This window comes from Crotalus tigris, unplaced genomic scaffold (assembly GCF_016545835.1).
Source record: "Crotalus tigris isolate CLP2741 ecotype Arizona unplaced genomic scaffold, ASM1654583v1 scf7180000017764.6130737, whole genome shotgun sequence".
Lineage (NCBI taxonomy): Eukaryota > Metazoa > Chordata > Lepidosauria > Squamata > Viperidae > Crotalus > Crotalus tigris.
In genome coordinates, this window is record NW_024096618.1 from 3,178,454 (window position 1) to 3,205,907 (window position 27,454).

Here is a 27,454-nt window from a genome sequence, read left to right on the forward strand (position 1 = left end):
GGTAAATCATCAAAACAATTAAAAAACGAAAATTAGAATATTTTGGACATGTGATGCGACACCCAGAAAAATACGGCATACTCCATTTAATCCTCCAGGGAAAGATTGAAGACAAACAAGGTCCAAGCTGAAGAAGAACATTGTGGCTTCAAAATCTAAGGGATTGGTTTGGACAAAACTCAGCAGCACTTTTTCATGGGGCTGCTGATAAAAACAGGATCACCAACATGATCACCAATGTCCGATAACGGATATGGCACAAGAAGAAATAGAGAAAGAATTCTATGATAGTCCTTGGGAATAAGTACCATTTTTAAGCACTGACACATTGATACTGACTTTTTTTATCAGTTTTTTGAGCTCTTTGTTATAGTGCTCAGATTGGCAGAAAGAAAAAAGAATCTTAAGTATAGAGAATCTTCAAATATAGACTCAAGCTCCGTGCATCTGAGTTATTACTGCACAGCAATCTTGACCCACAATCAAAAATACAAATTAAATATTAAGAATACAGGCTAATCAAAGAGACAAAGAAAACAAATGATCTGTGCTCTGAAAAAGGGTGTGAGGCAAGAAAGAAATAAAAAAAAATCCCTAGTCACTATTGTCAATTAAATCAGTGTAGATTTAATTACAAGACACGCAACATGAAATCCCAGCGCTCCCAAATTCCTCCTTCGAAATTTAACTACGATATCCTGGCCTTTTTGTTAGGCAGACCCTAATATAATAAAGTTCTGAAATCACATGTTTTTGTTACACGTCTCATTTCTTGGGGTGAGATGTAGCGTTTGTACGCAGGGGAAGCGGAACAATAGAGCCAACGAAACCCTTACAATGAACTGGTTTCTGACTAACTCTTTAGGATTGCGCAAGTCAGTTACAATTCTTGGGAAAAAAGTCTCGCCGAATTTCGCAGGGCCGATCGCAGAGCAATCATTCAGAGGGTCGAACAGTAAAAGTGATAACAAAAGTATTTAAAATCCTGGATCAGAGAAGACAGGAAATAGAAATAAGTAAGCGAAACATGTTGGAGCCTGACTCTTCCCCGTGGAATGTTTCCCTTTTGAGAAGATTCTTCAGCGTGCTGGAATTAAAAAAAAAAAAATCGCGCTTCTATCTTTTTAGCGGAAGCGTCCTTCTCTTTATGATTTTAAAAGTACTTTGCACATTTCTCCTGTCATTTTTTTTTCTATTTTCCTTTTTGTCTGTTTTTTTAAACAAAAAAAAAAATCTACAATGTAGTTTTCTATTGGATAGCCTAGGATCCCTGATTGATGCCCGCCTCCCATTGGATCTGTGCGGGAGCTGACATCACTTCGGGAAAGAGGGGCTGGGCAGGACGCGCAGTGTGTCACCACCCGCCTGCTCTGCCTTTGGCTGGGTGCAACTTCCATTTTAGGTGTTGGAACTGAGCAAGGGGGGGGGCGGGGGTGGTAGGAGCGGCGAAAGATCCCGCAGGAAAAAGAGAGAGAAGGAGGGAGGGAGGAGGAGGAGGGAGGCTTCACGACATCGTTGCTGCTTTCCTTCGTCTTTTGTCCGTGAGATTTTAAAGCTGTCTCTGAGAGATTTTATCCTTAGATTCTTTAGCGCTTTGTTAGGAAACCGCACGCTCATCTTTCTTCTTTTTCTCCTCCTCCTCCTCCTTTGCATTTCCAGAAGGACAACAAGGCACCTAGTCCAGGAGACTATGCAAAGTTGTCAACTCGAATGATTAGGAAAGACCTAGCGGAACAGTTGGGATCGTGGCACTCCAAAAGGAAAAGAAAAGTGCTTTTCTTTCTCTCCGCCGTCGCCCTCTTCCCCCTCGCCCCGATTTTTTTAAAACCTTCAAGGGAGTGAAGCAAACTTGTTTCCCGAAGCAGCCGCGGAAGGGACCGCCAGATTCCCGGAGAGCAGCGCCAGGGGGAAAAGGTAAGGCGGTTTTGTAATAATTGCATCTGGCTGCCTCTCTGCCCGCCCGCCCCTCTCGCGCCTGACTTCTGATTGGGCACGGAAGATCCCCTACTTCGGGGTCAATTCTCTTCGTTGCCCGCCCGGGTGACCCCTCCCCCCTCTCTTTCTGGGAGGGGGCGGCCGAGGGGGAGGGAGCCGAGGAGTTCCCGGAAAGCGGATCGACTTGGATCTTCGGAGATTTTGCTGGAAAAAAAGAAGGGAGCGGAGGAAAGAGGCGAGTGGGCAAAGATTGCATCGGCGGCGCCGTCCTGCTGCGAAGGGTGCGCATTTCGCTTCTCCCAGGTGCCTTCGGGTGGGGGCCTCTCCTGCTTTCGGAGCTGCTTTCCTACTTCAAAGTAAGCTCCGTATCGAACCAGCAAAACTTTCCTCCTGGGTGGAAGCATAATAAATTCCTCTTGGAAGGGTGGGGGTGGGAGGAGAGTGGGTCTACCATCCGGCATTGGGAGGTAACGGGGGGTTGTGAAGACTTGGATCTGCGTCGGTTTGTCGTCTTAAAGCAACGTTACTGGTGTGAGGGGTGGGGGGATTAAAGTGTTGTGCTTCTGTTAAAAACTCTGGAGAAGTTTGTGAAAAACTCTCCTTAGTTTGTGAATCTTGCAAATGCGTAAACTCCCTAGGGGAGTTCTTAAGTGCCCGTTTTACTTAAGTTAGACAAAGATTTTTTTAAAAAAACACTCTGGAATGCCTTGCAAAATAATCAATGCTGGATTGTAGTGCGGCGTTTTTTTTGTTTTTTTTTTCCTGTTAATAGTCCTAAATTCTGCGCAGGTGGGTCTCCTACAATTGAAAGCACCAAACCCTTAGCTACCTGAATTGTTGAAGTTATGAATAATTTTCCTCCTACTCATGCCACTTTGCCCTTCTCTGCCTATTATGCTCCCCAGACTTACTTTTTTCTCCCTCTCTCATTTTTAAAAAAATGTGAATTCCTTGGGGCAAAGGCCAGGTTTTGGTGACTGCTAATTGTCATGTAGATTTTACAGGGTGTGGCTATCATTTTCACTTATGTGCTTGTGATTTCTGTTGTGGGATTTTCTGTTGGTGCTGCTAAAGAAAGCTGCTTTGAGGGTCCCGTGGAAATCTGGTTACTAAACAAAGAGGTTAACAATAGTGTAACTCCTTTTTTATAATACATTCTCCTTATACAAATAGCATATTCAAAAGAGGACAGAGTTAAAATTTGGCCATTGAAGAAGAGGTAGCATTCCCCTATTGCCTGTTCTTGCTATTACATTCTTGCCATTTTGCTGTTCCTCTCCATGTCTTGATAATTGTGTGGAATTACACTAGAAACCTTGCTTAACCACCAAATCCCTAAGAAAGAGCTTTTTCTCTGAGAAAGCAGAACACAAAGGCACTTCAAAAAACAGGGGAGGAGCTTTCTTCCTTTGGGTTTAAACCAACACAGTGGCTTGTGGGTTTAGTAGTTGCAAAACAGGATAATAATTTATCTGAAACCCTGAAAATCCTGGTTTTCTCCCAGTGTAAATGCATGTAAAAGAAAATCATATTCTCTCCAAACACAAAGGAAGCATCAGATTGTACCTAGGCAACTTTCCCTCTGAATCCCTTGAGCTCTATAGCTAAACATTATACATTAATGATATGGGGCAGTGATTTAGGGTTCAACCCAGCCAGGTTCAAGTACCTATTTGTCCTCTACTTTTATTATACGGTTCTGCCACTTAGATTACATTCACTGGAGAAGTGAGCAGTGGTGAGAAACTCCTGATACTTTGGTCCAGAATTTCAAACTCTGGAAAATGAAGTGCTTGAGCTTGGCATATGTTTTTCTAAGGCAAAGAAGGCTGATTCTAAACAAATTCCTGTATTTCTGGTGGTGGTATTTTTGTGCCAGAAAAGAACCCTTTCTGAGAGAGGAGTTAAAGTTTCATTTTATCTAAACAAGGAACCTGCAAGAAATCATTAGTAAGGTGACTCTTTTTTCATGCCTAACTTGGCATAAGGTAAACCTTATGATATGATGGAACTCAGCACTACAGTATTAAAGAAAGCAATAGTTCAATACTGTACATGTGAATACCTAAAATGTATGAGAGCTTTTCAGGAATCAAAGTTCAGCTACTTATCTGAATGCTGAACTGCTGACTTACGCTATGGGGTGGGGCAGTTTACCTCCATTTTAAAGATCGCTTCTTTAAGGGCAGCAGTAAGTTCATAGTAGAGAAGCTGTCGTTCTGTATATTTTAGAAATATTGAGCCAAGTTTGACAAAGATGATGACAAACTGGAGAGCTTGTAGTTTGCTTATTCTTTTTATATGCACCAAATTGCACATTGAGAAAAATACCTCAGCCACACAAATGCTGTGTGGTGTGCTTCAGGGCCAGTATGTTTGGGCTGGAGGGCCAATGAGCTAAAGTGTAAAGTTGTGTATGTATCACTGTTGTATGTGGAACTGGGAAGTAAATCCAACTCTTTTTAGTCCATATGGATCCTCTGGGAGTCAGGCTTAGAAGCACACCCTGCAAACTTTGACTAGTTTATTTTCAATTAACTTTTTAACTCTCTAGGTTAAAACCATTTCTTTTCCCACTTGAATTAAAATAATTCATGATATGACTGACATGACTAATTGAAAGGTCAGATACGTTTAATAAATTGTGACATTCATAGCAGGAGCAATAGAGATACACTGGCTTGGATTGACAAATAGGTAAAATCAAGTGAATAGCTTATGATTCTGTAATGTGAACTCAGTAAACTAGGCTGTTTAAATCATACTATAAAGTTTTAGAAGTTGATGTAGTGGCTTCCACATAGCTCAAAACAGTGGGCTGAATCCAGGCTTAGTCATATGTAAAATAGATTGGGTGAAATCAGTAAGGCTTAATGTAGTCATAACTAACTTAATTACACAAGTTGCAGTAATTGAAATTGTTGGCTATACTTCTAAGAACAATGAGACTTGATGTGTCTGGAGGGTGCCAGGCTGGAGAAGGTGAATTTAACACAAGTTGCCTGAAATGGGAAACCATGTTTTTCTAGAAGGTACCTTAGGTAAAAGAGATGAAAATAACAGGGGTTGGGTTTTTGCAGGTGTTTTATCTGATGAATATAGTATGACATTATAAGAAATGGAACACTATGTAACACTTTTCAAAATGGGAGCTTAAATTATTTTTGTTTAGGAATGAATCTGATAAAACTAAAGACCTGGAGCAGAATGTCCTTTAATATAAGTGGGGTTATTGGAGTTGCTTCTATTAGGAGTGACAACATTACCACTGATGACTTATATAACACATCCATTCTTGAAATTTAATTTAGGACCTGCTGAGATATTGGTCAATCAAGGGACTTCTGATTTATTTTGCGTACAGTATACAGACAGGGAGGGGGACAGACGTACTCATTACCATCATCTGAGTCATTGAAAGGAGGACTAGGGTTGACTTTGTAAAGCAATATAAACTATGGTGACTTTCCCTTGTAGTCTAGGTTCCTATTTTATGGCCTTTGTGCAACCACAAGAACTGAAGAAAGAGAAAGTGAAGAAAGAGAAGTCAGACAGTACTGATAAAGAAGATTAAGATGCTTCTGAGTGGAATGGGGGTGGAAATGTGCCTCTATTTAATATAGCATTTCCAACATGAATTAATCAATGTATCTTTGCTTTCATTTCTAGTTGTTGGATATTCAGCAGGGATATCAGGGAAGCAAAGATGACCAAAATATTTCTAGAGAGAATTCTTCTTGTTACCACCTTTAAGCAAGCTGGTGATTTCCAGATGCTTTGGGCTACAACTGCCATGTTAACCTACCCATAGAGGTACTAAGTGAAGATTATGGGGATTTCAGTGCACGCTAAAATAGTGAGCATTTCCATGCTTTACACATGGTAAATATATGGAAAGTATAGTTAAGAGTTGTGAAGGCTGGCATGTCCAAACTGACTTTGTCATAATTGAATGAAGAACTGCCAGTGGTATTCTTTGCCATTGGAAAGGCCTTTCTCCTAATAGTAGCCTCTCCTGCTTTTGTGGCTACATAAGAGCAAGTCTTGTGACACACCCTTCTGTTGCTCTTCAACTGAGCAGTTACTGCCAGCACCCACAATCTCCAAACAAAGCCAAATGTAAAAATGAGGCTTGCCAAACAGCCTCATACAGTTTAATACAGTTCTTGCATCTTCAAGCAAAAAAAAATAAATCCACATAACTTCTTTCTACTCTTTTATTAAATATCCTCTGTGAATGACTAAAGGCTAGGTCTCTGTGATTCACTGGGTAAAAGTTATTCCACCTTTATAGATTGAAAGTGTAAAACTAATATGTGTAATATGATGTAAAACTAACAAGTGAGTGAAACCCATCTTTAAAGCCTATTAGCATCTTACAGAAATGCTTATAGGGCATGGGATTGACAACAGCAACTCCTTTTCAGATGGAGAAAACATAGGGGACAGCCTAGGCCCTAGGGACAAGGGTGGCAGAAAAAAAAGAATAGTACCAATTTATGAGAAAATCAACTCAACTTTTTCCAAGAAAAAGACAAACTAAATGGAGACCAGGCTTGTCATTACTTCAGCAAATGCTAAAATATTGATTTCTCTCTTTGCTCCCCAACTTTCTTTCTGCCCTCCACCCTAGTTAAAAACTTGTCTTATCATCCAGCACAGCCCTCTCTGATAGCACACATGCCTTTCTCTTCTTTTTGGAATAGCACATGCATACTTCTGAACATGTTATTGCATGTACTGTTTCTACCACAGCCTTGCTTATGAATCAAGCAGGCTGGTTTTTTCTTGGTGAGGGAGAAACCTGCAATACTTGCTTCTTTTTGGCTTAAATGTCTCACTAAAGCCACTCCCTCAGTAGAGACTGAAAAGAAGTGGTTTGGATAGTCTTTCTGTTTATTTGATTGTTCCCTTTTTTTCTTCCACAAATTATTGCTTAATTACATCCTCCCCGAGTGGTCATCTCAGTCACTGACACATGGGATGTCATCCCAGTTCTATTAGTATTCTTCTGAATTGAGCAATAAGTCTGTGAGAAAATGTTTCCTGACTAATTCACAACTCTTGAATGTAGGATAGCTGATTTGTCATAAATGACAGCAACATTGAGATAGCAGTTTTAGATTTCCCATTTTATTTTACAACCAGAGCTGGTAGAGGAAGGATGAGGTTAGTACGCTATACAGTAAGTGCTTAATAATTGGGAATGCTGGTAGGCAAGGGTTAGGCTTCTTTAATTTGTTTTTTCTTCATATATACTGGTTTCTTAGTTTTCAGCAAACATGCTAGAACCATGCTGTCCAAATCTAGCATGTAACTGGAATATATCAGTTTGGAGAAAATCCTGCATAAGGGGTGGTGGGAATGGGACAGTGTCTTGACCTGCCTAACTGTGATATGTCTTTTAGGGCTTAATCTGAATTTTCTTTTATCCCACATCTCAAAATACTGGCAATCTAGATACTCCGCTTTCCACAAATATAGGCAGAGGGCTGCAGAAGGAAAATTCTGGGACTGCTTGCATCCCAGAGCTAAGATTGTCCACCTCTGTGCAAGATTGCCTGATTTTGTATTTAACGCCCTGATAAAATGTGGCACAGTCTTACATTTTTGGAGGTGGGGGCGTTGGCTGTGTTCTGGAGATGACAGCCTTCTTGTGTTTTCAGTGAAAGGGAGTGTGTAAGAGGGAACATGGGAAAACAGAAGCTCAAGCCTGTGAGTGAGGTTTGTGGGGAGTTGGACAGAGGGTGGAATTGTTAAAAGATACAATCTGAAAGAAGAAGAATGGATTACATTCCTTGACTTCATCTTGCATCCTTTCTCTGTTTGGGCAAACCAAAATCTAGCATCCAGTCGGAAATTTGTCTTCTCTTTCCTGCAAGTTTCTAAACACAATATCATTTCCTGTCTGACCAGGAAATGCTTGCTTCCTTCCTTTCTGCATGGACAACAAAGAATTTAAAAAACTGTTTGGATTATAATATTTCCTTCTCCCAGTCAAATGAGAGAGAGTCTATGGAACCGTTTAGTTTAGGCTGCTGTTGTAAAAGTGCAGCTGCAGCTCATCTTGCATTGTGTAGTTCTTTGTAAAACCTTTTTTTAAAAAGCTGGGTTGTTACTTGGGTGTGGCTTTTAAGCAGGTATAGATGTTTGGATTGTAAAATGTGCTTCCTGAATAAGAAAAACGGAGAAGAGAATTTACATGATCTAATATTGCATTAACAATGGATTTTATAGTACCTGATAAATGTTTTTTTCACTGGTTGATATTTTCTTGACTATCCAACAATATTGGATATTGTTCCTTTCCAGTTCTCTTGTTCAACTAGTTTGAGAGGAATCTTAAAGCATATAGTACATGAAACAGTTTGAAGCAAAGAACAGAATGTAGATAGATAGAACATAGATATTTCTAAGTATTTACTGCATTACTTTCACAGTTCCTGCAAACAGGGAGACATTCTATTTTTGTAGAAAGCATTGTGTCTGTAGAAGGAATGCCTCAGTTTCACCTTTGCTGTATTGAGTATCTTCCTAAAACATCCTAACATTTAGTTTCATGACTTTTATTAATTAGTTTTTGTTTGGTGAATTGCTATTTGAATTACTTTATCTGCTAGGCAGGAAGCGTTCCTAAATCATGCCTTTCGTTTAAATAACTTATAGTAACTGGATTTATTTAAATTAGTTTTTTAAAGAATAAAATTGGGGGCTATTTCCTGGACAGTTTATTGTAAACATTTGAGAAGAAATTCTAATCATGGATTTAAGCTCTCTTGAGGAATTAAAGAGCTTTAGTTAAAGTGAGGTGAGGATTAACTGCTTAAATTTAACGGAAGAAGTGTTTCTTAAATATTATAAATAATTATCTTTTATCTGCTCAGAAAAAAAAAGCTGGTGTGAGAAATAAATATCTCCCTTCTGGAATGCCATATGTGGCCCAGTCAGCCACTTTGAATGTTTGTGAGTTTCATGCTTGTCATCTTCCCTTTCCAAATATACAAAAGAAGAATCAGATGGTGGTGGATGTTCTCTGAGGTCTTGCTGATGAACTGAATTGTAGTTACTTTAAAGTTCTGAGCGCCTGAGGAAGAAGTAGCCCGGAACCTCCCCCATAGCAGCTCACCGGCAGGCAATGCTTGATCTTGTTCTAGTGCAAGTCTTTTAGTATACCTCACACAATAGACTTGTAGCACTTGTTGTTCCAGACTGTGTCATGCTATTCCTGTTTGCCGGAAGAACATACCAAGTTGTTTGTGCACTTCTTTGATCTTGTATATAGAGAGGAGGAGGAGGAGGTCTGGACCATATAGTGATCGAGACTTTGGACTCTGGCACCATGTTAGGAGCATGATGAATTGAGAATGCCATGCTATTCTGATTTACTGGAGAAACCACAACTCTTTCATGGCATATATTTGTCCTGTTTTGGAAAAAGTTGTGGGATAAAAGGTCCGTAACTCAGTGGTTGGTTGGTTGTTTGATTGTAGAAGCTGTCAGATTCAATCTTGAGCTTTTATAGCTCAGTTAAAAGGATTGCATCGCTTCAGCAGATAAGATGCTGTCTCCTGTCAGATACAGGAAAAAATATTGGGCATTTGGCCAAATAATTGAAGAAGACATAAAGGTGTGTCTCACAATACCCCTTGGGATAAGACTAGGACAATTCTAGACAGCAACTTTGCTTTAGGAAATTTCAAATCATAACCAATAAACTTTATGGCTTACCTCTTGTGTTTAAATGTATTTACATAAATTATTGTGTCTATATTTTTAAAACAAGTTATTAATACAAAATATCTTCTGTGCACTGTTGTAGAATATAATGTTGAGATTGTGTTTAGAAGGCAATATTGTGCTTTTGGATAGGGCTCTGTCTAAAGTTTCAACACTAATTTTGCAAGATGGAGATTTTCAGAGAAGAGACAAGTAGCAGTGAAGTTGTTTTGGAAGGATTTTTGAAGAGCAGTCAAAGAGAAGTCTGAGTACATTGGAAGTTTCCTAATCTCCTTTTATGGCTTCTGAACTTTTATTTTCCACTATTTTATTTTATTTTACTTATATGCTACACATCTCACCTAGAGCAATATTGTTAGATCTGGAAAATTGCTAGGTTTTTTTTTTTTTTTTTGAGATTCTGAGAATCTCAGAAAACAAAAGGAATAAGATTCTGCAGTTTTGAAGGGCCATGGCAGATACATAATAGATTGCTCAAATTATTTGATTATTAAGAACTAGGAAGTATGAAATAACCCCTCCCCTCCTCCAATTAAGTTGAAGGCATTGCTTGGGCTTATACTCGAATGCTATCATGGAAATCTATCTAGGAATTATGAATACTGATAATGCCAGTTTTTCTGTTTAACACAGGTAATGCAGAACAATCTATATTATGCCACTGCCAAGAGTCAAAAGGAACTTGATGGTGCATAATAATGCAGAAGGTACAAAATAATGGCTGTTGGTAAAAATTGCATGGATTTTGTTGGTGGCTACAAAAGTTAATACTATGCATGCATAGTTGGAGGTACTTTAGTTTACTAGAGGAGAGCCATACATATTTTGCCATTTCAGTACTATTTTGCTCCAGTTGGATTCAGTTCTTATTTATTTGTTTATTAACTAGATTTGTGTGGCACTCATCTAGAGAGACTCTGGATGGCTTACAAACATACGCCTTAAGCATCAGTTGACAATCTTTTTAAAGACTACATGTCAAGTGAGAAGAGAGTTTCCATCTTGACTGTAGGTGAAGGTTTACCTATTGAACAAAGTTTGAATAGGGTAATTATCCTGGATAATCATATTTATTCTAGAATCTAATATATATATATACACACATTTTAAATAGTTTATCTGCTGTTACGTAAATGTATCATCTGACCAGAGTTGCTGGTAATCTTCAACCATTTAGTAAATAAATATTTTATCAGTTTTCAGAGGTTCATGATTCAGGTAGTGAGAATCTAGAGAAATGGATTGCTGGATTTCAGAGATTCTAAGTTGATTCTGGCTTCATGAGTGATTTCTTTGTACAATAAGATTGAAGTGAAGTTTAAAGGCAAAGGGGAGAAATTTGTTTTATTATCTGGCAGACTTTAGGTCTTCAAAATCTATTTGGTGTACTAGTAGAGAATCATCAAATATCTGATGCAGGACAGTTAATAGTTCAATATTTTTCTAAATTCTTATACAGAGGGCTCAACTGTAATTGGTCCTAGTACTCATAATAAATGCAAATTACATAATTTGCTCCTTTCCTCTATTAATGTTTTGTCACCTAAGTATATTTAAAGAATATGAAGTCCTTGTCTGGCTAGTATCTTATGTAATTAGGAATTAGGGGTCATTATTGTAAGTCTAATTCTTTTCAAAGGTTTAAACTAGACAAAACAAAACGATGTGCTAGTTGTGTTTTCTTCTACATGTTTCCTCAACGTGAATAGAATAGGGTTGTGCAGGATTTTGAGTTCAGTCTCCAAAAGGTGTTTCAGTATATGAACAAAACACTTAACTCTTTAAAGTAGCCTCATTTTTCCTGGGTTTATGTGGCAGGTACAGAGGACTTTTGCATACTCTTGAGAAAAGATGCAGCTGCTTTAAGGAGCTTCTGGCAGGAGTGATGTTGGCTCTCTGAAGTACTTTTTTCTCAATTTTTTTTCTCAAGAATTGCACAGCCTTGGAAATAAATGTCAGCAAGGTTGTTAGCCATAGAAAGGATTTCTAGGGACTGTTTCTAGTAATCTGTATCCAGACCAGGCTTGTTACTGTTCCGGTGAGAGCTGCAAAGGACTTAAAATCTGTCTTGCTGATAGGCATGCCACATTTGTATTTACAGTAAGGCTGGGAAGGGTGGAAAAGTAGCTAAGTAAGTAGCTGAGTAAGAAGAATGAAGCATGCTGAAATGCATCAAGTATCTTTGTATGATAAGGGAATGAATTGATGCCCTTCAAAAGCTTCTGTATGAACTTCACAAAGTGTTGGAGGTTTATAACTTGAGAATGTATACTATTGATGGGTTCTTAACTTGCTTTGTTCATCTAGCACAGAATTCCTGTTGCAACGTCGATGTAGCAAAATGGCTACAAAACAACTTCTCCTTTCCCTTTTCTGCTCCTGTTTCCTCCCAGGCCCACATCCTTGACACAAAGCTCCCCTTCAAGCCCTGGTTATTGGTGGGGTTACAAGGGTTGTTTTTCCTCTAATAAGATAAGGAGTTCTTCAGGATAAAGTGGGAGCTCTGGCTGCTGATTGGCGGCCGGACTGCCCTGGAATGCTCTGGCCCATTTCCCAGAATCCAGCACTCTGTGTTTGTTTGTTTCTGAGCTTGAGATCTAGTGCTACTGTGACAGGAAATGGGAAGGCAAGAGGGGGGGAGAGAAGGGAGACGGCTGTATATGCGCGTATGCAATCTCTTTGTCCCCTGACTTCAGCTGCAAATTCCCACTGAGAAAAGAGTGACCTTTATGTTGTGAAAGGATTTGCAAATTGTGCAGATCCCTGAGTTTAGAGAGTTGACTCGTGAATCCAGGTGTCTTGCCCCGTGTTCCGTGTAGGGATCCTGAGCTCTCCTGAGGACATAAAAAGCTGAGCACAATGTATTTTTTTCCTGTACTTGTGTAAACTTGGAGAATTTCTGGTGCTGTGCAGAATATGTAGGTTATTTCATTGCTAGCAGTATATGTATGCATATTTCATAGAAGTTCCTTTTATTGAACTTACAGGTACTAACAAGAGTATAACCTAAACGGTGGTCAAAACTGCTCACTATGCATGTGCCTTTCTCATGGGCATGTTGTGTGGATGGTTCCACAGATGACAGGTAGATACAGTATTAACAAAATAATCCACTGATGAGAAAACAAATTAATGAGGATGCTCTTAATTGCCCCATTGCCTTTGTATTTTCCTTGGCAGGTGGGCACATTTGCAAGGAAAGCCCTTTTAAAGAATCTGCTATTTTTATGCTCTCAAGAATGTTAAGGATCTAATTTGGAGCTTAGAAATATTTACATTAATAAAGATCGCTCTAGAGCTGGCATCTTGCTTTGCAGCATAGCTTTCCGTTAAATATTTTCTTAATTAAATCTTTTTTTAAAAAAATAATCCGGTGGGTGTGCATCCTGCAGTGCTCAGGGGAAGAGTCTTCCAAGGCATTAGAGCCCTTGAGCTCCCAGCTGAGTTTGAGGAATTCTGTCCCCAGTCAAGCATAATTGTCTTGATGACAAGTGTAGTGCTTGATTGTGCACTCTTAGTGGGTATTTTTCAAAGCTAGGGTTTCATGCTAATAAAATACTGCTGTCTTCAGATGGCAGAATAAGAGAGAATGTTTGATGTCAGATGCCCTTTTGTCATTACATTTTTCTTGCACTATTCATACTCCTTGAAGACAACCTTTTGTTTTTTCATTTCTTTGTTTAATGGCTGAAGCAAATTAACTGCCTTTTAAGATGGATGTCTTTCTGGTGCTCTTGTAGTTCAAGTTTATCAGATCATATTACTCCATTTTGAAAACAGTATTCCAGAGTGATCTGTCGGGTAACAGATAACAGGCTTTCCTTCTTTTATGCTTCCTAAAAATCTCGCTTAAAGCAAATTTGTATGAAGTGAGACACTAAAACAGTGGGAAAAAAGGAGGTTGCAGGATATGCTGTCCAGTTTTCTAATCCAAATGCATTGACAAATGTGCTCATAAATTTTTAGAACCTTATTCATAAGCACCCCCAACTCAGACATGTTTTTTCTTTGTTTCATGTGATATGTACAGTGAAAACACTTCATCTTTTCTATAGCTGGATTTCTAATACACATGATTATTATGGCAGACAAAGAGGTGGAATGCATCAGTGCCTTATGAATTTTATTCTTACTCTTTGCTCTGCTGTGTACAGTACCTTGCCCAAGTTTAAAAGCTTGTCTTCGGGCTCAGGATCTTTAATCAGCTTTGGCACAATGTAACTTGGTCAACTGTATTTCTAGGGTTAAAATAGTTCTTTCCCTGTACATTTTGGATAAGGGATTGGGTAGTTTTGATGTACTATTGATGGTAGTTTTTGGCTCCTTAATAACAACAGTAGCTATTGAAGATATTCAATAGTGGAAGACAGGATGCACAGCTAGAACAACCACACAACACAGAGGTGAATACGTACTTGAGGGTGGAAAGAGGTTATGTTAGGAAAATGTTTGGTCTAGCGGTGAAGGAGATGGCCTAGAAACCAGGAGACTGTGGGCTCTAGTTTTACCTTTGGCATGAAAGGCAGCTAGGTGACTTTGGGCCAGTCATTCTCTCTCAGCCCAACTCACCTCACAGGATTGTTGTTATTGCTGTAGGGAAAATAGGAGGGAGTATTAGTTATGTTCACCTCCTTGACTTATTTATAAAAATAATGTGGGATATAAATAAATACATAAAATAAAGTATTTTTGCTGAAGAGAAGTCTTGGTGTGTTTGCAGACCTTGGTCACAAATTAACTATGCTGGCATCTATCACATGATAGTATTTTTTTTTCCCCCTCATAAAGCAGATTGTTAGACAAACAATTTCCCACAAGTGGGTGAAAGCAGTATGTAAAACATGGAGAGGGGGTGGTCTCTTCTCCATCTGAGTCTGCAGTCTTATCCCGACTTTGCTCACTTAGCCCTCACTTTGTATTTGGGCCCCAAGAATGAGAGAGGATGGCCATCTTTGGGCTTATGTAACTGAACTAAAGTCTCCTTAAACTAAAGGGAGAGGGACTCTCCTTTGACTGCTCTGAAGGACAGCTGCCCTGCAGCCAGATTACTGGCATACCAGTGGAACAATCCTTTCCCTCTGCTTGGTTGGTTTCCTTTCTTTGTGTGTGTGTGTGTGTGTGTGTGTGTGTGTGTCACAGCCCCCTCCCCCTCCTTGACTGCTGCTGCTCCCTTCCTGAGAGGCTGGGGCCTAAGTTCCTGGGTGGGGCTCCTATTGCTCTGGCTTTCGCTGTGGGCCTCGCCTTGCCTCGCCTTGGGAGAGTGCTGCTGTTCTGTTCAGACCATCCCTAAAGCTGTTTTGCCACTGACCGTGCACATTTTTCTGAGTTAAATGATAACTGAATTCCCAGCAGGATATGGGCTACTGCTAGCTAGCCACCTAATTACAGACGGGGAGATGTATCCCTTCAAGCTGCCATTAGATTTTAGCTTTGCATCTATGCTGACCTCAGAAATAGCAGCTTTCCTTAGTACTTTTCGCTAGGACCAAAATAATAATAATAATAATAATAATAATAATAATAATAATAATAATAATAATAATTAGCGGATTGTGTTGAACTATCCTTGGGACTTGCTGAGGACTTGATTGCGTTTATCTTTGTGCTTCCTTGACCTTTGATCTCATGTCTCCGGTGTCCATTTTAGTCTTTCCCCAGCCTCAAAGATCCCAGTTTTGTATCAACTTCTCCTAGCTGCTTGAATTTTTCCATATATGGCAAAGTGGGCTTTTCATTGGTATAGAGTCATAGGACTCTAGTAACCTGCAAGAATTCTTCCTGGTCGGCATGTAATTTTCATCCCTTAAGGGTGCAGGGTAGCTGTGTATAGGTTAGGGAGACAGGTGAGTGTCTTGAAGAGATCAGATTAACTAGTTAAACCAGTCTTGTGTGTGTGACACAGGTTAGGGCAAAGCTTTACTTTTCTGCCTTGGGCCAGTTTTAGTCACACCCTGCATGCAGCCTAGGTTTTTTTTGCTGAAGTCTCTCTGTCTACCAAGATTTATTTTTTTAAGTTGTTGGAAGGGACTGCCTGCAAGAATCTGTGGTCCCCTTATCATTATTGCCTGGATAGGAGTTTGCTTGTATAGGGAGTGGCAGTGTTCAAAGTCCAAACAAAGTTGCAAACAAAGCTATCATATCGGTTCTTGTTTCCTCTTTCTCATCTTCCTGATGAATAAAGGCAGAAATCAGCATGGGTCCTTGGAAATAAAGCTCAGGATGAGAAACAGGTGAAAAGAACCTACTCTACTCACTGAAGTGGTTTGAAAAAGTTCGGTTTAGTGCTTTGAAAGTTCAAGCCTTCACTCTTGTTGAAAAAGGCCAACACAGTGCTAGGCTGCATTAACAGAGGGATAGAATCAAGATCACGTGAAGTATTAATACCACTTTACAATGCCTCGGTAAGGCCACACTTGGAATACTGCATCCAGTTTTGGTCACCACAATGTAAAAAAAGATGCTGAGACACTAGAAATAGTACAGAGAAGAGCAACAAAGATGATTAGAGGACTGGAGGCTAAAGCATATGAGGAACGGCTGCTGGAATTGGGTATGTCTAGTTTAATGAAGAGAAGGGCGAGGGGGGACATGATAGCAGGGTTCCAATATCTCAGGGACTGCTACAAAGAAGAGGGAGTCAAGCTATTTTCCAAGGCGCCTGAAGGCAGGACAAGAAGCAACGGATAGAAACTAAGCAAGGAGAGAAGCAACCTAGAACTAAGGAGAAACTTCTTGACAATTAGAACAATTAACCAGTGGAACAACCTGCCTCCAGAAGCAGTGAATGCTCCAACACTGGAAGTTTTTAAGAAGAGACTGGACAGCCATTTGTCCGAAATGGTATAGGGTTTCCTGCCTGAGCATGGGGTTGGACTAGATGACCTCCAAGGTCCATTATTATTATTATTATTATTATTATTATTATTATTATTATTATTATTATTATTATTACTACTAGTAGTAGTAGTAGTAGAAGAAGAAGAAGAAGAAGGAATGATGATGATGGTGTTGTGTTCTGGGGTGCAGACTGCTTGTGAAACTGAACCAAAGTTGCTATTACTTGTAACCAGTATTTCAAGTTAAGCAGCTCTAAAATATACAATAAACACACAAACACACACACATTTTACACCAGAAAAGTATTCTGCATCCTGAAGTATGAAACACATTAAGTACAGACGGACCCTGCATGTCTCATACAGCTTTGACTTCTGTTAATTAAGAGTGTATTATGATTACTGCAAGCTGCCAGCAGTGGGTGGAGCCACACTTGCTGAATCATAGTTTACTAAACCACAGAAAGTTGGTTTGCATAGTATACTAAATTAAAGTTAATCCTGTTAACATGACTTAAAGTGTATTATTTATTTGGACTTTCTAAGCTACTGATTTAAGATGCTATCCATCCCTCCATATACCTGGTTACAGAATACAACACAGACCCATCACGTCCAAGTTGTGATTCACCTAGATGTGACACTCCGCATTGAAATATTGAATCTTGGCTCTTCTAGATGGCTCTTAAATCATGTTTGTAATTCTTTAGTAGAAACATGGCAGAAAATATCCAGCAGTCAGTTAAATGGGACTAATGATCTAACAAAGACTTCTGCTTAATTTTATCCCTGTGATTCTGTAAAGTGAAAAGAAGAGGCAGGCTGAAAGACCAAGGAAGATTGAACTATAAAGTGCTAACAGGAGTGGTTCTTCTAAGATGTGTGCCTCATCAGAAAAAAAGGACAACTCACAGTTATAAAGACAACTTCAGTAGGTGGCAATGAACTCAGGAAATGACTTTCTAGTTTGCTTATCTATAAAAAAAGTATGTGACCATATAAAAACTATTGTTTTATGAAAAAAATACAAATAAGCCTTGTGGTGTGCATAATTGAAAATGTAAAGAGAAATTGATGATTAATATGACCAGCAGTGCTTGTTAAATGAGTTTACACAGTCACAATACCACTGGCAGGTCAGGTTTTCAGAAAAAAAAACATAGTTTAATGATCTACTTTGCATGAAGAAAATCTCAGGTTCATTCCTTTCTATCTGCTGACAAACATCCTCCTTCAAGGTACATTCATATGATTTACGGGGAGGGGGGAAATTGCTATTATTAATCAGAAATCTTTGGCAATCAAATCACCTATAGCTCTGTCTTATCTTTAATTGTCAGACTCTGAGAGTTGAGATGAAAGCTGAAATATTTCTTGTTTAAACAATTTTTTTTTTTTTTACTTTGTACAACTCAAGATGGTTGACATAATGCTTCTCGGTCTTATTTTCTTCATAACACCTCCATGTCAGAGGAAATGGTCTGAGAAAAAATGACTGGCTGAAAACTCACAGACACCTAGGAATCCCAGTCTCCTATTCTCTAGCCCAGCTCCTTAAGACTGCATCAAACAGGCACTCAGTTTAGAACATAAGAGTGATTTTTCTGCTTCTGTGAAGAAAAGTTGGAGAAAAGCACCACTGAGATCTGAAACATGCGGAAAGGCTCTCTCTTTTAATCTACGCTGTGCTTGGAAACTGATACTGAAAATATAATAGCCTCATTCTTAGGGCTGGAGTAAGTAAATATTGGTTAATATTTTGCTTCCTGGTTTGGCAGAGTCCAGGGATCTGAGTGACTGTTCATCACTGTATTGGAAACAGGGAAAGAATTTTAATTTTCTGGCTTAACTTCCGTAATGTAATTTTAATTCCTGTATGCTGTAAAAATTACCTATTCCAATTCCCGCAAGCAGGTACAGTTCCCAAGTACTCCTTGAAGGCTTAATGTGGTTGCCATATGAAGCTCACAGGTGGTTGCACTTGCTTGCCAGGTATTGACATCAGTCTCCATAATGAGGCTGGATTAACAGCCGTTCATGTTTTATTACTAGAAGAAATTGCAGGGAGGATCGTCGGCAACCTCAGACTTTGATGGTTGAAAGTGAAGAAGCCTCTAGGAATCTCTTAATGGGTAAAAGAAGAAGGTGCAAAAGCTAGTTTGCCGCTCAGTATTTTTTTTTTTTAATTAAATTGTCAATGGACAGTGCCAGTTGAAAGCAGATGATTTTTCTAGACTAAAATTTGTAAGACTGATAACAGAAGCCACAAAATAAATAGACATCTGGCCCCTGGGGAAACTACTGTGACACTTCTAGATGAAATAGAAAAGTGCAGAGGCATCCCATCAATCCTTCTTGAGCAGGGGCTTGGCCTAGAAAAGTGCAGAGGCATCCCATCAACCCTTCCTGAGCAGGGGGTTGGACTAGAAGGCCTCCAAGGTCCGTTCCAGCTTTATTCCGACTGATATATATTGTCAAAGCCATGGCTTTTCTCATTGTCTAGGTCTAGGAATTAAAGATGGCTGTCAGAAAGGCTGAATGAAGAAAAATATTGTGCCTGTCCGTTACAGTGCATGAGAAAATTGTGGAGAATGCTGCAAGAGCAAGTCATTTGATAGTAGTTGAAGTAAAAACAAGGCTGTTTGAAAGAAGCTGCAGGGTGGTATATAAGTCTTATTTGCTATTGCTAATACAAAAGCAAGTGTCTTTGGAGAAAACGGATGTTTGGAAAACGTCTGTGGATGTTTGGAAAAACTGAGGCTAGATACTGACGACATAAATATGAGCTCAAAGAAACAGTGACTGATAATCTCGGTGAAATGATGTCCTTGGTAATTAAGAATCAGAAGCAGCTGAATACCAGTAGTAGCAACTGTCTTTCATCATAATAAGAGGCTTCATGATAGCTAATGCAGTAAATATTTAAACATAAAAGATAAGAAAGATGTCTGAGGAATATTTTAGATGTTGTTTTGTCCTCATCTTGGTTTACATATACTTTGTTCGTTTGCCTTTGTGGAGGGAGTGCTTTGAAAGGGAGTGTCTTTAACTTTTTGGGTAGGTTTAATCCATGGGTGTAAACAACTGTGAACCATAGCGCTCTTTATCAGATGTACGGAGTGGTATCATTTAGTCTCTTGATTTGAAAAGATGCTATTATCTTGATTTTAAAAAGATTAGAATGTGATACCTTAATGACCTTTGGTAGCAGTTGAAGTCTCATATTCTCCTCAAATATTACAGAACCAGAATGGTGATTTTTTTAAAAAAAATTTAGCCTTTGAATCTTCGAAGTTGCAGTAGAAAGGATATTATAACTTATGCTTGTCCTAAATTATTAATGTTGTATCTGATGTGAAACTTCTTCCTACAGGAAATGCTTGCCTTTTCTGGCATCATTTAGACAGTCAATTGGATGCCTAGCTTAAATGTTTATGACAAGTGGTAGGGCACTGTAGGGAAAAAAAAAAACCCACCTCTTGACAGCAGATTTGTTTGTCCTTTTGAAGTTATTAGCTTCAGGTTGTTGTTAGGTCAGCCAATTTCAACTCACATAACTTTAAGATTTCTCAAGGTGCATCTGCTTATTCTCAGCTTTGTCCCATAAAAGTGAAAATGTTGCCTTCTGACTTTAATAGTTTAGAAATTAGATCCTGGGGTTTATAACATTAGAAACAGTGTTATTATTTGATAGAAAAGTCATGAATATACAAGAAAGAATCAAGAAATATGGTGCACATATGGGATTGCACATTTATATTAATGGTTGAGTGTAAACACTATTGCTCTTAATGGCCACTAGTAGTACAGTGGAATTCACATAACCCCTTACACTAAAACTAAACAAACAATAGTTTATAGTTGGTTGTTACCTAGCCGCTGTAATACTGAAACATGTAGAATCTGGGCTGATACAAGAAGATAACTCTTACATATACTAATAAAGAGACTTTAAGGTAAACAATGCCTCGAAGTTCTTTGAAGTATTCCCCTAATCGGAACCTTGACACACGTCACTTTTTGGTAACCTAAACTAGATATGAATCCTTTTAATTAAGAAAAAGTCTATGGAAATTTCAAGTAAGGAATAACCTTATTTTTTTCTTAAACCAAGTAATAAAGAATTTTTATTATTTTGGAATATTTTTTTTAGGGAAGTGTAGCTAAAGAGCTATGGGGATTAGTTTAAACTTTAAATCCCAGCCTATCTTGAGACTGAGCTGTCAAGTCTCAAATATCAACCAGTAATGGAATTTTTAAATAACATGGTTTGTAAGCATTGGTGCTAAATGAGGATATTAATGGGGTTAAGGTTATACAAGATATTATCCTTTTCAGTTCTAAGCAATGGATTCCTTTGATAATGTACCAGATAATCCACCACTTAAAACAACCAAAATTGGATTCTGGAATCCTGGTCATTGAGCAAAGCAATTGTTAAGCAAGATGCCCATGTGCCTGCTTCATTCAATTACAACAATCGTAGAACTCTTGGTTGCATAAATTAAGCAATCTCCTAGGTCAGGGGTGTCAAACTGCTGGTCCGCAGGAGGCCATGGTGAAATCACATCCACCCCATTGCTAGCAATGGGGAAAAAGTCATGATACAGCGCGACACGTCACGTGACGTTGCGAGTTTGACACCCGTGTCCTAGGTTGTTAAGTGGACAGAGCGAAAGAGCTGCCTATTAAGAGCTGCAGGATATTCTCTGAGAGCAAAAGGGCTCCATCCAAAGCTGAAATCCGCCAGGAGGAAGGCCCTTTGCTCTCAAAGAATTGTCTGCTGTGAGGAATTCAGTTCCCTGTGTCCTCTCTGCTTGCAACCGTCCCTTTCTGCTTCTGGAGGGAATCCGGCAGAGAAGACTGCAAATGGTGATCATGCGATCAAGGGGCACTTGGCAACCAGTTATAAATGCAAGTCAGTTGCAAACTGCCTGCAATGCGGTCATGTGACCATGTATGCACATATGCACACACAGAAAGTGGTGTTTTACAATGGCCAGAAGTGTTTTATGGGGCATAAAGCATTTTTTCTGAGGCTTAACTCTGAACGGTGGTTAAATAGCCAGTCGTAATTCAAAGGCTACTTTAGTCCTACTCTTTCGCTTTGCAAATATAGGTATTGTCCTGGGGCTGTTGAAGAAGTCATGCAAATATATCTCCGAAACTTTTTTTTTTAAAAGACTAATTTTAAGATTTAGTGAAATGACATATGATACCCTCTGTGGTCTTAGGATACATGCAGTATAACAATACTTGGCAGTACATTTTGAGGATAATGTTAAATAAACATTGCCAGGAATTGGATGAAGTGAGACATAAACCTGTTAGGTTCCTCCTTCAGTATTCCCTGGAACAATCTCAGTCAAATGCTATATAACCCTAAATAAGCATCCACGGTAAATCAAATAGGATTGAAAATCTTTTTGAAGTGATACTCTCAATACTGTCTCCTCTCCCATTTTTCTTTTTTTCTTCTTTTTCTTTTGAAAATGTGTTGACATATCAATCAATCAGAATAGAGTTGGAAGGGATCTTGGAGGTCTTCTAGTCCAACCCCCTGCTTAAGCAGGAGACCCTATATCATTTCAGGCAACTCACTGTCCATTCTAATCAAAAAGGTCAAGATGGCCATAATAGTGTCACTGAAGTACCACCCGTTATTGCCCTCTGCATGCAACATCTGCCTTTGATTCCACAGCCACCGGTGCCTTGGGCCATGTCCTCCTCTTCTGGGTCCTTCATCTGACTGAAACTGAGGGACCCACCCACATCTTTGAGGTTCTCATCAGTACTTCACTATTACTTTCTCTGGAAACCCCCCCCCAGCTGCTTATTCTTTGCCCCACTAAGTTTAGCAGTCCTGTAGGTCAATCACTTTGGGCCCTGACTAAAACTTTCATTTTGTAATAGCAGGTAATAGCTGAGTTCAATAAATCAGTTTTCTGAATTCTGTATTTCAGTTCCCAACCTTCTACAAAATTGTAGTGCTCATTATTCTCTTGGCACAGCTCATATAACACAGTGCATAAGAAAGGCTGAAATTTCATCTTATCTACCCTTGCTAAGAAAACAACTGCTCAGCTTCTTGCATTTTCTAGCTATTTTATCAGTTGAGAGTTTTGTTTGCAAAGTGTATCTACTACTTAGTTTTAGAACAAGAATACATAACCTGTGTCCCCCGAAGCCTTGAATAGTATTCCTAGAGTTTCTTCTGACTGAGTTATTAAATACATTAAATCATACAGACTGTTGCAATGCACTTCATGTGGAGCCACCCTTCCAAGATAACCTGGAAGCTACATTGGGTCCAAAATGAAGTAGTTTGGGCAGTAATTGGCGTGTCACAGTATGCCCATATGGCAAATCTGTGCCATGAGATGTACCAGTCAAGGGGCTATTTATCACCTGTAAGAGTTTTTTTTTTAATATCACAAGGCTTGGTTATTTGGGGGACTGTCTCTTAATTGTTTCTGCCCATTAGGTAAGGTTAGTGTGTGTGTGCTCCAGATTACCTCAATAAAATAATGCCTTTTATTGCAATCTAAGAAGTGTGCCTTGTTTGACATGGTGCCTGCCCTCTGGGAACACCATTTCCCCAAGATCTGCATAGTTCCCATCTTGATGATGTTCAGGAAGTCTTTGAAAACCCTGGCTAATCTTCCAAGCCTTGGAATAGAGTGGTGGCCAAACCCTTTATGATTTTTCTTCTGGATGTATGTGTATCTGTATCTTTATTGTTTCTTGTTTTTAAAATACAGGCCAACCATAGTTGTTGGGAGTCAGGCGGTCTCTAAATTGGTTCTGTTTACTGCTTGAAGTTAGCCCTGGGCGTACTACTTGGAGACCAAGCATAGCATAAGGCCTGAGCATTCTTGTGCACCCTCCACATTACTTGTAGCTTCTCATGCTGAATCGGGAGACTTGCCTGTTGCTTGGAACAATGAATACCAGGTACCCCAGTCCTACATGAATACATTTCATAGTTTCGTCTTATAATCTGTAGTAAGTCTTTGCCTTATAAACTGATAACGTGCCTGGGCTGGTGGAAGAATTACAACTCTGTGATTGCGACACCACATTGTTTGCTTGTGATGTCATCTGCGTGCCTTACAAATTTTAATCCTGATGGTGGACTTGAAGCTGATGATGAAGCCCATGAAGACATACTGTATAATTTTGAAAGGACATGAATTTGAGATATGGAGACCTGGACTATTCCAGTCTAAGTGCACCCTCTGCACTGGCTTTTGGCAGAGGGGAGATTACATGATGGAGGTCATCAGATGGCAAAGTGCAAAATTGCCTAAGCAAACTAACAATGTCTTTGAGGTCAAAGTCCTTCTGGTGCCAATATGTCTAAACTGAAGTGAAAGAAGTTAAATGAAGTTCTTTTTAACTTGTGACTAAAATATGATTCTGAAATGTGTGTTGTTACAATCCAGAATTGCAACACATATCCAATCTTTCAAAATTACTTCATCAATCTTGCTTGTGAAGTGTAACATTTGCATATGCCATAAATGGAAACATTATATAAAAATTAAGGGTGGATTACAGTCTTGGAGATTATGTTTGAGCAAGCCACTTTAGGTAGTTGCTACCACTAAGTAATTGATGGTGGGGTGTGTGTTGTTGTCTGTTTCATCCTTAATTCAGTTAAAAGTGCCCCTAACATGGGTATCTCCTGATATTGAGACATAAATTTAACACTCTGTTATAATCCCAGGCAAACCTGCAAAGAAGAAATAAATAAATAGAGACACAAGTTTCAATAGACTTTAATGCTGTAGACTGTTTTTCTCCTGATGCTTTTTTTTTAAATTTTATATTGCTTTTCTGTATCAATAAACTCAACTGTGATGGTTGACTGAAAACCCTCTGAGGAATTAAGTCTGTTGCAAGAAAAAGTCACAAGGTTCTGCTACATTCAAATAATCTTTTGAGTGTGTTCCTCAAAAAAACCCCAAACCACTATTTTTTCCAAACTGTTAACGCCCGTGGCCGTATGTATTAAGTCAGTTTAGGGGCTGATATGTCACCAGCACCGTGGGAAAAATGGATTGAGGGAGATTCTGTCTTGGAGGCTAGACTAGCCCAAACATGTTGTTCCTGCTTTGATTTTGGGGGAGGGGAATTTAAATTAAATGGAAAAAAAACCTCAGAGCGTGCTTGGACAAGGCAGGATTGAGGGGGATATAAGTGCTAGACAGAAGCAATACTACCTTCCATCAACCCCAGAATAATCAAAATCAAAATAACCCACTAAGTTGTTAACATCAAGCGGATACAGTAATTCTATATTTCCCTTATGTTCATTCTGGTAATCTTTTGAAGGAAAGGTTGTAAGCAAAGACTTTTATTAAAAATAATAATTAGACAGTATTGGTTTATTCAAATCTCTCTTTTTTAAAAAAAAAATACCTGGAATTCTGTACAAGACAGAGATATAGTCTTGCCTGTTTTGGGACAACATCTTAGGAGCCTAGGTTTTTAGAATTGCTGTTGGAGGATAATCTGTAGCTTCTTCAGGATTGGATATATCAAAAAGGTGTTTATTGTTTCAAATTTTTTAAATTGTTTTGTTTTATAATTATAGAATTGTAAGCTGCCCAGAGTCACTTGATTGAGTTGGGCAGCTATAGAAATTGAATAAAGCAATTAATCAATAAACCTTGTAAGTCTGTATATCCATTAGATCCCACATTCTCCTCTTCCTTGGAAATGATACTACTACTACTATCATTATTATTATTATTATTATTATTATTATTATTATTATTATTATTGTACTGCTGGAAAGGAAAGGGGATTTCTTTAAAAAGCACTAAAGGTTAAGAATTAAAAATAAAAATAAAAAAGAGAAGTGATGCGCTTTCTTTAAAAATTGGCATAATAATAAGTGATTCCCTTTTCTCTATAGAGGAGGGAACCTCTTTGACTCTAAACCGATGGCTGGCATGCTCAGGACTATTGAGGACAAGCTCATTAGTTTTATAAACAGTTTATATTTAGCTCATAGGCCACCCAAATGCAAGGTTTATGTTGTTCACTGTAACATTAGTTTTGTTGTGGTTGCATCTGATCTTTACCTCATGAAAAAGTAGAAGGCCTACAATCTTTACGAGGAAACTGCATATAAATCATTGAACAATTCGTGCATTTTGAAGATCCCTGTCCTATCAGATTGCTTGCTCTGTAACTAACCTATTCATGTGTGATAAAGGCAAAGTTCAGAACTGAGGTGGAGTTAAGGTCTTCTTTTTCTTGCCAATCTCAAGAGTGTAATCTGTGTGCACTGATTTTCTCACTACAGTTGTAGTCATAATGGGAAAGGATTAAATGTGCCTCAAATTCCATGGTCCAGTCTGCAAAATTCCTACTACCCCACTATTGCTTAATGAATCCATTATTATTTTTTAATTAATTTGCTGAAAGTTGTTTTAAATCCCTTTTGGGAAAATAGTTGGATCTACGGTACGTTTTTTTTTTAAATGTATAAATACTGATTTGATCTTAACTCCTTCCTTCCTTGACCCCTTTGCTTCTTTCCCTTTTTAAAATTTACACTTCCATTTTTTATCCCCTTCCTGCTGTTTCTCTGCAGCCTTTTTTCTCCTGCTTCCTTGCTGTTGGTGGCTGGGCTCCTTCTCCCATGATTTTCTGCACTTAGACCAAGCTGTGCCTTAGCCAATCAATTCAGACCGGCCTTCTTCCACAGGTGTGTATGGATGGAAAAATCACTCTTAAATATTATTTTGTGTCAGGATGAATGTTGGGGTTTCTTTCCAGTTGGCTTTCTTTAAAGACTGGGAAGCTCTTAAGGTAGGGAGAACACTGGTTCCAGGATGGAAGAAATACAGTATATAGCCTATCTTCCTTCCATATTTATAAATTCATCAGCCTTTTTGTATATGAGGTCCATTAAAAATGTCTTTATTAATTTATGAATAGGCTGTGGCTGAAGATATTTCTGATGGACATATGCTAATGTTTTGTCTTAAAGCACTTTGGCAACCACCCTAGGTTTGGGTAGATAATATGCAAAATGGCTTGTTCTCCTTGCTTGTCTTGTTAGCCCTGAATGCTGACAATCATATTAACATTTATAGCTTAATGCTTGTGATTTTGAATTGATAAAAAAGGGGGTCTTGAAGAGAACTGGCTCGAGGAAAAAAAAAAGTTATAAAATAATTCTGAGCATTTCCCAGTTCTTAACCCTAAGTTATGCTATGTATTATATTTTTATAGAAAGACTTAAGTTTCCACTTAAGGAATAAAATGCATAAAAACAGATGTAATTCCAGACACAAGTGTACATGCAGCCTGTGAATGATTCTGGAAGATTAAATTGGAGAACTCTAGGATTGTTTATATATTGTGACCACTGCATGAATAGTGGCAAAAAGTATTTAAACAATTTCATGTGGCAAACATTTTTTGGTAACATATAACAAAAACTTGCAGCGTTTCACTATATCTATCTATCTATCTATATATGTATGTTTGAAAGAAAACACTGCAGTTTCTTAAGAACACTACCTGTTGCCTCTCCCCTCCTGGCCCAAGCTTATCATGTTGCTCAATATAACTGTCATAGCTAGTTATAATTAGTTGATAGGTCAGCTAAACGATTCCCAAGGACTGTGTTTTTAAAATGGTAGAAGTTACTCTCCTCTTGACAGGAATGCATAAACCTAAAGTGACATGCAATTTCCTGTTCGAGGGACAATGACCTGGACCTAGGCAGGCTGGCAGATATGAAAATGCTGCTACAGTAAAATATGTATGTGTGGTTGAGACTGACTGCAATTCCCAAAAACAGTTTTTAAAGTTGAGATGACTTTCTCTGAAGACCTATTTAGTATAAATAATGTAATGAGATAAAGCTATCAAGAACCACTAAAGATTGTGTTGACTGGTCTTCACAGAAGGAAATCTTCGCT

The 27,454-nt window shown here is 38.7% G+C and overlaps 1 protein-coding gene across 18 annotated transcripts in view; it reads left to right on the forward strand.

Moving 5' to 3' along the window:
- The first annotated feature begins 1,382 nt into the window (after positions 1-1,382).
- Positions 1,383-27,454, forward strand: part of CTNND1 (catenin delta 1) — a 68,787-nt gene continuing 42,715 nt past the window's right edge. For 7 of the 18 annotated variants that reach the window (XM_039341226.1, XM_039341235.1, XM_039341237.1 and 4 more), the window contains exons 1-2: positions 1,452-1,914; positions 26,116-26,229. The gene's annotated coding sequence lies outside the window, so the exon portion shown is untranslated. Of the gene's footprint in view, positions 1,403-1,434; positions 1,915-2,008; positions 2,292-26,115; positions 26,230-27,454 lie in introns of those variants that run through there. The other 11 variants (XM_039341227.1, XM_039341241.1, XM_039341230.1 and 8 more) reach the window with 10 other exon arrangements.